The following is a 10,483-nucleotide window of genomic DNA, read 5'->3' as shown; positions in this document are numbered from 1 at the left end:
GAAGCTAGAACTCCTAAGGCGCAGAGAGGCAATGTTACTATTGTGCCACCAAAGGCCACTTCGATATGAAAAGGTAACATCAAGAGGGATGAGAAGAATAACCGTACATGAAGACATGGTGCGAGGAACGGAAACACAAAGGAGATACTACCGCGACTAGTCGATGACCCTCCTAGTGGGAATTGTGTCGATTGTGGTGTGTCTTGTCTCGAGTACCTCATGTCGATATCAGAGTGGGTGATAGATACAGGAGCATCCTATCACGCCACACCGCCTGGGATTCTTCACTACCTACAACCAGGTGAATATGGTGAAGTGAGGATGGGTAACGATGCGCCCTCAAGATTATAGGCATTGAGATGTTCATGTAGAAACCAATGTCGGCTACACCTTGACACTCAAGGATGTAAGACATGTCCCCTCGACATACGGTTAAAAGCTAATTTCGGCCGGGAAATTAGATGATGATGGCTTTGTAAACTCGTTTGGTAACGGGGTATGGAAACCGAAAGCGAGGTTCCATTGTAGCGGCCGGAGGAAAGAAAACTTGCTCTCTTTACAAAACACGGGCTAGTTTGTGTAAAAGCGAAGCGAATCTGCGCGTAAGAAGAAGCTTCATCCGAACTGTGGCACAAGAGACCGTGGTCACGGGCATAAAAGGGATGGAAGTTCTTGCTAAGCAAAAGGCCATGCCGGACATTAAAGGTACACATTTAAGTACATGTACTCATTGTTTGGTAGGAAAGCAACACAGGTGTCTTTCCAAAGATTCCCCGCCTCACGAAAAGGACAATCGCCCTCGAGCTAGTGCACCTGCACTTATGTGGTCCTATGAGAGTGAAGTCCCACCGGGGGAGCCGTGCTTCTTGACATTCATTGATGATCGTCAAGAAAGATATGGGCCTATAGTCCAAGACCAAGATGAAGTACTTGGCGTGTTTGAGAAATTCCACGGCATGGTGGAAAGAGAGGGAAGTTGTTGAAGTGTATTCGCTCGGATAATGGGGGTGAGTACATTGGGCCATTTGAAGAGTATTGCCGAGTCATGGGATTCGTCATGAGCGCACCGTTCCCAAGACACCGCAAATGAATGGAATAGCAGAGAGAATGAACCGCACCATTGTAGAGAGGATAAGATGCATGTTATCTCACTCTAAGCTACCTAGAAACTACCGGGTAGAAGCAATGCGTCTGTGTGCATGTGATCAACTTTGTCACCAAAGAAAGCCTCCGAATAGTGATTATCCGGAGAGTATGGTCGGCAGAGATGTTGATTATGGATACTTGAGGGTATTTGGGTGCGGGCATTTGTGCATATTCCGGATGAGAGATCCAAGCTTGATGACAAAGCCAAGCGCGGTGCATTTTTCCGGTTATGGAGATGAAAAGTTTGGTTACAAACTCTATGATCCGATTAACAAGAAAGTAATCCGAAGTCGAGATGTTGTGTTCTTAGAAGACCAAACCATAGCAGATTGAGGAGGGTGAGAAGCTACAAGCTTTCACCAATGATCTTGTTGATTCAGAACCAGAAGTTCCTACTGTGGAACGTGCAGAAGGCATTGAGAATGCAGAGAACCATGAGTTTGAAGCTCATGATGAGAATCCTATTGCTCATGATGGGATAGAACCTATTGGTATAGAAGATGCAGATGAGATGCATGAACCACCACCAGAGCAAGCAGAAGTGTATCCTCCTGAGGCACCAGCAGATGGGGCAAGGAGGTCTGACAGAGAGAGACTAGCTTCAACCAGGTATCCACCACATACGTACGTGCTACTATCGGATGGTGGAGAACCTATGTACTATCAAGAGGCACTTGAAGGTACAGACAAAGAAAAGTGGTTGAAGGCCATGCATGACGAGATGGATTCTTTGCATAAGAATCACACTTATGAAGTTAGTTGAGAAACCCACGCGAGGGGAGAAAAGTTCTCAAGAATAAGTGGATATACAAAGTCAAGCATGAGAGAACAATCCTCACCCAAGGCATAAAGCTCGCCTTTGTTGTGAAGGGATTCGGTCAAAGAAAAAGGGATTGACTTTGATGAGATTTTCTCTCCAGTAGTGAAGATGACTTCTATCCGGTGGTATTGGGTATGGCCGCAAGTATGAACCTAGAGGTTGAGCAGCTAGATGTTAAGACGGCTTTTCTTCATGGAGACCGCGGAAGAAGATGTCTACATGGACCACCCGAGGGTTTGAGGTCAAAGGCAAGGAGCACCTAGTATGCAAGCCGATAAAGAGCTTGTATGGGTTGAAGCAAGCACCGGTGACAGCGATGGTACATAAAGTTTGACTCTTTTATGGTGAAGCAAGGATACAAGAAGTCCGCTCCATCATTGTGGCGTTTGTTCGAGATTTCCGGATGGGGATTTCATAGTGCTATTTGGCCATGTGGATGATATGTTGATAGTTGGCCCAAACATCAACAAGATATCCAAGCTGAAAGAAAGACTTGAGTAAGTCCTTTGAGATGAAGGATTTGGGTCAAGCAAAGCAGATACTTGGGATCGCGGATCACCGCGTGACGAAAGAGTGGAAAGTTGTGGCTTTCAAGAAAGCTACATTGAGAAGGTGTTGAAGAGATTCAACATGGATCAAAGCGAAGCCCGGTCGGTTGTCCGCTTGGTGGCCGCATGACCAAAGAGATGTGTCCTAAGGGTGAGCATGAGCAGAGTCGATGGAAAAGATTCCTTATGCATCCGCGATGGGCGCTTTGATGTATGCCATGGTGTGTACTAGACCGGATATTGCTTTCGCCCGTTGGGGTGGTAAGCGATTTACATCAAATCCGGTAAAGAACATTGGGAAGGTGTTAAGTGGATATTGAGATATCTCAAAGGCACTTCCAAATCATGTTTGTGCTTTGGTGGAAGTAAGCCCTTACTTGAAGGCTACACCGATGCATACATGGCGGTGATGTTGACTTCGATGAAGTCCACCTCCGGTTATCCGGTTACTTTTGCGGGGAGCGGTTTCTTGGCAATCTAAGTTGCAAAAGTGTGTTGCCCTCTCCACTACGTAAGCCGAGTATATTGCAGCCACCGAAAGTGTTGCAAAAGAGTTGCTATGGATGAAGAGGTTCTTCGACGAACTAGGGCTAAAGCGTAAACAGTTTGTAGTTCTATGTGATACGGTCGAGGCGCCATCCACTTGAGCAAGAATCCGAAGTTTTCATTCTAGATCCAAGCACATACATGTGCGTTATCATTGATTAGAGAAGTACTTTCGAAGACAAGCATTTGTGTATCGAGAAGATCCATACCGACAAGAACGGGGTCGGATATGATGACCAAAGTCTTACCGAAAGGTAAGTTTGATGTTTGTTGTGCTATTGCGGAATGGCAAAGACACCTCCTCCCGTTGATTTGGCAATTGCATGGAGGTAGCCCCCACCGCTCGAGGGGGGAGATTGTTGGAGTTATCCCTCACATGAGGAGAGAAACCGAGTGGAGAGAAACGGGCTAAGTCGGCATCGCGACAAGTCGAAAGCGGCGCCAGCTCGATAGAAGCGACTTCGCTACCGAGTTCCATAAATAGAGGCGACCAATTCTCAAAGTGATGCCGCCGCTTCAGCTTCTTCCAGTCTTCAGCGACTCAAGGCCAGAGCGAGCGCTTTCAAAGTCTATTTTTTCGTGGGCTTTGCTCAAGATTACGCGAATTTGGTTTTTGGAGATAAAACCAAAATCAAGGTTTTGGAAAACCTAACCTAACAGAACCAAACAAGTCAGAAGGATTGGAATCCAGACTAAAACAAAGAGAGAACCTTTACAGAGATACAACCCTGTAAAGAGATAAGAGTGATCTAGTAAGGTGAGAGACTGTAAGGAGAGATTGTAATCTTCCTTCCTACTTTATTAAGAACTGGCTCTTGTGGAAGTAGGCATCATTGGCCGAACCACGGTAAATCTTTGTCTTGTGGTTTGTTGCTTTTACTGCTTTACATTATTATCTGTTGTTAATAGTTGTTTAGCGAGTTGGGCATGTTAGTATAGGTAGTTTGTGATATTTGAGATTCATCTGGAGTTGAAGTGTGTTCATACAAGTTATCTGTGTAGTGGGGGAACCGATTGGTATTGGTGTAATCCCCAACATCGACTTCTAAAAAACATGAGAAATACAAAAATCATTTTCACTCATCTCATCTGAGAAGGGGTACAAAGCAAACCAGATGCTTTTTGAAGACTGCTATTTTGTATTTTACAGGTTCGACATCTTAGGAGAAAGACAATATTATAAAAAAGTATGAACACATATCAGAATGTTTCAGCAATTTTGCATTTGTTAGCAATAGGGTTCTTAACTCAACGTCGTCATCAAAATGATTTACTGCACCTCCAAAACGTTAAAAAAGCATGAGAACAGAATACCCCGCTCAAGCATACACGCATTTTAAATGGCAACAAATGAGGTTTTCAACAACCACTATCCGAATGTGCTCAAGTTTTGTGAGGACAGTCTTCTCTCCATAGAGATCATCCTCTACATATTTCTGCCGCATCTTCTAGTTATAAATACAAATGTTACTGTTTGTATAACACCCCGTCTTTTAATACTACACTGACACAGAATATCGACACATTCAACTAACACACTGAGGTGGCTAGTGACATGTTATGTCCACGTAATCAAAAGTCAAACATACCATTTTTCTTTTCGTTTCTGCGATAAAAAACCCGAAGCCTTTGTCTTCTCGCTCTTTCTCTCCCATCCTTGGTGATCAGAACCACAACGTTTTTCAAAGGATGGGTATGAAAAACCATCTGTCACCAACATTACTCTCAATATTACTTTTACCGTCTCTTATTAGAGGCTCCCAAGCCGCATTGTTAATGTGAACTCTATTGTAAGTTCCTTATATACCATTCTTCATTATTGATAAAATTGTGTTATAAAGCTATTTACTTCATAACTTTATCTGAAGAATTAATCTCCTATTGCACTGACGTATCCAATCAATTGTTTTTTTTTCTTATTTTTTTTCCCAGATGCATACTGTTGGCTTTGTCGATCATCAAGACATGAATGTTAATTCGGCAAAAGGAAATTTTCTAGTTTGGTGGGATACACAAGTAGCAAACTTGCCTGAGTAATTTTTCTAGTTTGGTTAGGTGTGTGTTTTTTTCTATTGGCTTTCACTTCCACTAGCCAAATTGTTCTATAAACATCCTAGTCATAAAATGTGGCACGAGGGTTTGCCCCACCGTTTGATGGATGAGACCTCAAATCTGTCTCGAAAAGATAACTAATTCTGGTCAAGAATAATCCTTTAAGGCGTCACGTAATTTTTAGTTCATTGAGAAAAAAGTTTTGCATACATACTTCAAAAAGACGAAACTAAAAGCGATGGGGCACATGAACTGTTTGAAAAAATGTCCGAAAAAGTTTGGACATTGCAAACTATTGTCAAATAAATGTGAAACTTGATTGTGAGCTCGGTGCTCGCACTGCCAGAAATATGCTCTTTTGCTTGAGATGGTTGAAGTTTAACTTTATGTTTGACAATTTCGTTTCTGTCGATTGTTGTTTAGTCAACCGGTTTTCTACTATTGGACTTTTTATGATTGAAGGTTCTTTCTAATGATTCTCGCTTTCGAATAGAAACCCCACTTGGAGATACATAGATTTGGGTCATTGGGAAACTTTTTCTAGTTTGTCTACTGAATCAAGACAAGACTATGGCATATTCATGGTTTGTTTGTGTGTTTTTTTTCAAGTTTTTTATACTGCACGTTTATGCTGCTTGAATGCAAATATTTTTTCGGTAATTGATCCTTGGGTATGGGTAGATGTTCTTTTTGTATACCTAAGTGGATTTTTAGCTTAAACGGTAAAGCGCTTGAGAGTCTGAGTGCATCTCTACGACATCTCAAGAGACGGTGGTTCGAATCCACCAAAATCCAATAGACATTCTTGTATATTACTTGAAAGCAGGAAAACTGTTGGTGAGGCTTGCCAGAAATATGGGAGCATCTTTAGGCATCCTCAGGGTCTTTATATCAGTTTGAAGGAGAGGTATGTTGTATTCCAACTCAAATGTGGAATGTCTTCATATCTCTTTACATTATTGTACACATGATAATATCTTCTACTATACTACTATATTTTATTGTTGAAAACAAAGGAAAAACAACTGGAATAGAAAGCTAGGGTTGTGAGTTTGTTTGTGACTTTTTTTTTCTTGGCTTGTGAGTTTGTTGCTTGTGTATGACGTAACAAAGAAAGGGTTATTATATATAGGGGAAAAAGAGGATTTCTAATTCTTGTTGGGTTCTGATTACGCGTACGCGGTATTCAGGAGAGTTTCTAATTTTAGTTTTAAGCGTAATTAAAGGAGGAGAGTTTCCAGTTTCATATGACTACTAATCCTTGTTGGATACTGATGTTGGGCTTCTGCATAGCAAAATGGAAAGTTGAGCTTTATGTCCTAATTCTGAATTGATACTTGATTAAGTGTATTCATCTTAAGTAATGGAATTGAGTCACCCCAATTCACAGCTGTTCACACTGAATCTGATTTTGCGATTAGACTTTACAGAGATTCTGCATGGATGTCTGCTCCTGTTCGTGACATTTCTTTTGAGAAAGCCACTAAACTTGGATTCCATAGGTTATTCAACTATATCCAAGGTGCCAATCAGCCCAATCTGAATAACTCCCAAGTGTCAATGACTATTCCTGTCTTGACAAGCATTGTCGCAGACTCTGGACCTTTCCATTCATCCGCCTATTTTGTTCGATTCTACTTGCCCCTATAAAGTTGCAGGGGACGCCACCCCTTCCTCTCCTTGAACTGAACCTGCAGCCTGCAACTTGTTGCATGGTCAAGTCACTGCGTTGCAGTCAAAAAGTTTTCCAGCAGAGAAACTTTCTCTCAGTTTGAGTAGGTCTCCATGGGCAAACTCGACTTCAAAAGCCAATTCCACTTACTCAATTGCGTATAACCGTATCACCTGTAATGTATAATAGTCAATAAGTCTTCTATTTATGTGGTTCTCCTGTTCATCCTGTTCACACTCACTACCTGTGGTGGGAAATCAGTTTAAGGTTTCTACCATCCAGCAGCATAATATTACACAATGGTAATGGTTTTTAAATACGCACTGAGACCATCCAAAGAAAGATAATATTACACAGTGGTAATGGTTTTTAAATACGCACCAGAGTCCAAAAAACTGGAAGTGTTTCTAAAGAGAAGACAGATTCCAAAACACTTCTTAAGGATCCTACTAAATTGGGAAAGGCTTCACTAAAGAAAGTCAGACCTGAAAGGATCTTAGAAGGCAGAGAAAAGATCTCAGACATAAAAATTATGCTAAAACAAATCAATGATACAACTAAAAAAATCAATGAAACATTCATTTATATCAATATCCTCACATGGAGTACTTGTTACACTTTGTTTCCAATGTTTAACCAACATACAAGAAAAGATTAAGACCCACTCTAGCCAATACAATATTCTGACATGCTACAAAAAAAGAATGTGATCACAGCACACTTGACTTTGTGATACAAAACTCCCCTAAAAGTCCTATCACAAACCCAACAAAAGCACCATGTCACATGTACGCCTTCAACCCGCAAAATAGCTCTCAAACATATGAATCAAATGATCACCCAATAACACAAAATTTGAGTCAAAACCTGCAAGAGAAAGAAACCATAAGTAGGGACATAAAAAATGGTATTTTTATGCTGCCATTCCGTAATATACAAACAACTAATAGTAAAAGAAACAGTTTGCTCGACTAACTCTCATTCTTCATTTATGCCTACTAAATGCTTCCACCAAACTCCATAAGTTATGCTCCACCAATTGTATCCTACGTACCAAGAATATAAATCCAATTCATCGAAACAACTTCAAAAATAATAATAATAAAAAAAGAATAAACTATAATAAATATAAACCTTTAATGCAATGCTTTCTTGTGTCTCGCCTGACTCCATAACTTCTGATCCACCAATTGGGTCCTACATTTAAAGTAAAATTCATACAAATGAGCAAATAACTAAAAAAAAAAGTAAAATCAAATATTAAAAAAAAAAACATTTCAATACGGTTGTTTGCAAACCTTCTCCAAATCTAAATCATTCATTGTATTTTCAGTTGTGCTCATCCCTTTCTTCTTTCCTTGGTTCATTTTAACGACTTGTTCTCGCTTCCCTCTTTCTTCTTCTTTTCTTGCAACTTTTAACAGCTTTGTTCCAGCTTGCTTGTCTTCCGCTTTGAAAGGTGGACGACCTGCACCTACTTAACCGATTGAGGACTACTTAATAAGGCCATTATCCTTAGTTGTAGTATGAACATTACCACTAGTTTCACATGCATGAGGGTTGCTCACTTCCACATGTAGTAGGCTGACTACTTTCACATGCTCCTTCACCTTTCTTTAGTTCATTATTCAAGCCCTTAATCCACTTCATAACAATATTTGTCTTATCTTCATTGTCGGGTTGCCAAGTCTGCCGTTTCATAGAAGGCATTACACATCCTATCAAAACGCTTCATTCTCGGGTTTTGCATCCAATCAAAGTAACTGATTTTAACCTTTGTATGACACCTCTTTACATCTTTCCTCCATCGATGAAGAATGTACTTTTCAGGTATATTTTGAATCTTTTTTTTTGAATCAATACGACAATAATGTGTGTTTACATAAGATTCCTCTAAACTCAAACAAGCGACAATTGCACTTGATGTCACCGTCATCCGGGTTGAAGCAAACTGTAAAAGTAAGTTGCAAATTTACCTCTCCAACCATAACATCTTCAGAAATTTCATACACCTCAATGCCACATTCCTTTTAACCAAGACACATCACAAGAGAGCTTCCCCTTAACTCCTTTTGAAACTCCTTGAATTTTGCAACAGTATAAGCATCCCAAATTGTTTCTCAATTTTATAGTGAGTAATACATGGGACCCGGGAGTTGAAGGAATTAAAATCTTCTTGGTTTTCTTTCTCAGCCTTGCTCCGTAATGCATTCTCATATTGCTCGACAAATTGTTTCAATGTAGTCTTCGAATTGACATACTTGTCAAAAAATGCATTCATGCTCTCACTTCTTTGAGTACTTGACATTCCCGCCCAAAAAATATCTTTTACAAATGCAGGAACCCAACGATGACTCTCCTTATGCAAACCATCTAACCATCTATTTTCCTTAAGATCATACTTCTCAATAAACTTGTTCCATCTCCCTTCGAATTCGGGGGTTGTTAAGGAATTATAAAATGACTTGTTGCATCGCAAACTTAATTGACTTCGTTACTTCTTATGAACCCGTAATTTTTGAGGTAACTTTTTCATGATGTGCCATATACACCACCTATGGCGTGCATTCGGAAACACAATTTCTATAGCATTTTGCATGGCTTTGTCCTGGTCTGTAATTATTGCATTAGGAGCACGACCACCCATACAACCAAGCCAAGTCCTCCGAAAACCCAAGAAAAAGTCTTGGTGTCTTCACGCGATAGTAAAGCACAACCCAACAAGATTGACTGACCGTGATGATTCACACCCACAAAAGGAGCAAACGGCATGTCATACTTATTAGTTAAGTAAGTTGTGTCGAACGTGATCACATCACCGAACTCCTCATATGCTTTGCTCGCTCCTTGCGTCTGCCCAAAATAAATTTCTTATTCTACCACTGTCATCTAAATCCATGAGGAAATAGAAGTTAGAATTATTTGCTTGCATTTTTGCGAAGTAATTCTGAACAGCTGCAGCATCCCCATTGCCAAGCCTTAACCGTCTGGATTTCTCAACATAATTACGACAATCTTTATCCAAATACGGCAGTTTATCAAGTCCACCCGCTTCTACCGCCAAAGAAGAATAACTTTTGTTTGGGCAAATACAGGCTTGATCATTTATCTCAAGTTTCCTTTTGACACGTCGGTTCAATTTACGATTTCTTATGAAATATCGTGACTTTCCTGGACTCAAACCATGATTATGATCAAGTACTACGGATGTCACCCGCCACTTTCCATCAGAATCTAAAGCAGCTCTAAGCTTCGCATTACATTGGGTTTTTGTAACTGGATGCAATTTGAAAGCATTTCTTGAAGTGCTCTCTGTCTTGCCTGATCGAGACATGTAAAAAGCACCCATCGAACCACCCCATCATCTCCCTTCGACGAAGACCTTTTCTTTATTGGAAACCCATTCTCACTACCGTATTTAGTGTAATATTCAAACAATCCTTCGGCAGTATCAAACACCATTCCTATTTCTGGATCTCCCACTTTTTCTTCTTGAGCAAATTCATTCTCCATACCCACATCAACATCAATTGTATCTTCCAATTCTTTATCATTGATACCCTCATCCTCATTCATTTCTATACTTATATTGATACCCTCATTCTCATGCATTTCTACACTTATATTGTCAAATTCAGAAATTTCTTGCTCCATTTCTAAAAGAAAGAAGTAAACAATTACAAATAATTAAAACAGGTA

The 10,483-nt window shown here is 40.2% G+C and overlaps 1 pseudogene; it reads left to right on the top strand.

The window, feature by feature from the left end:
• Window positions 1–3,345: 3,345 nt before the first annotated feature.
• Window positions 3,346–6,970, top strand: LOC147479902 (uncharacterized; annotated as a pseudogene).
• Window positions 6,971–10,483: the final 3,513 nt, after the last annotated feature.

This window comes from Coptis chinensis, chromosome 8 (genome assembly GCF_015680905.1).
Source record: "Coptis chinensis isolate HL-2020 chromosome 8, ASM1568090v1, whole genome shotgun sequence".
Lineage (NCBI taxonomy): Eukaryota > Viridiplantae > Streptophyta > Magnoliopsida > Ranunculales > Ranunculaceae > Coptis > Coptis chinensis.
Note: the sequence above shows the minus strand (reverse complement) of the source record. Positions and strands in the feature narration are given on the sequence as shown.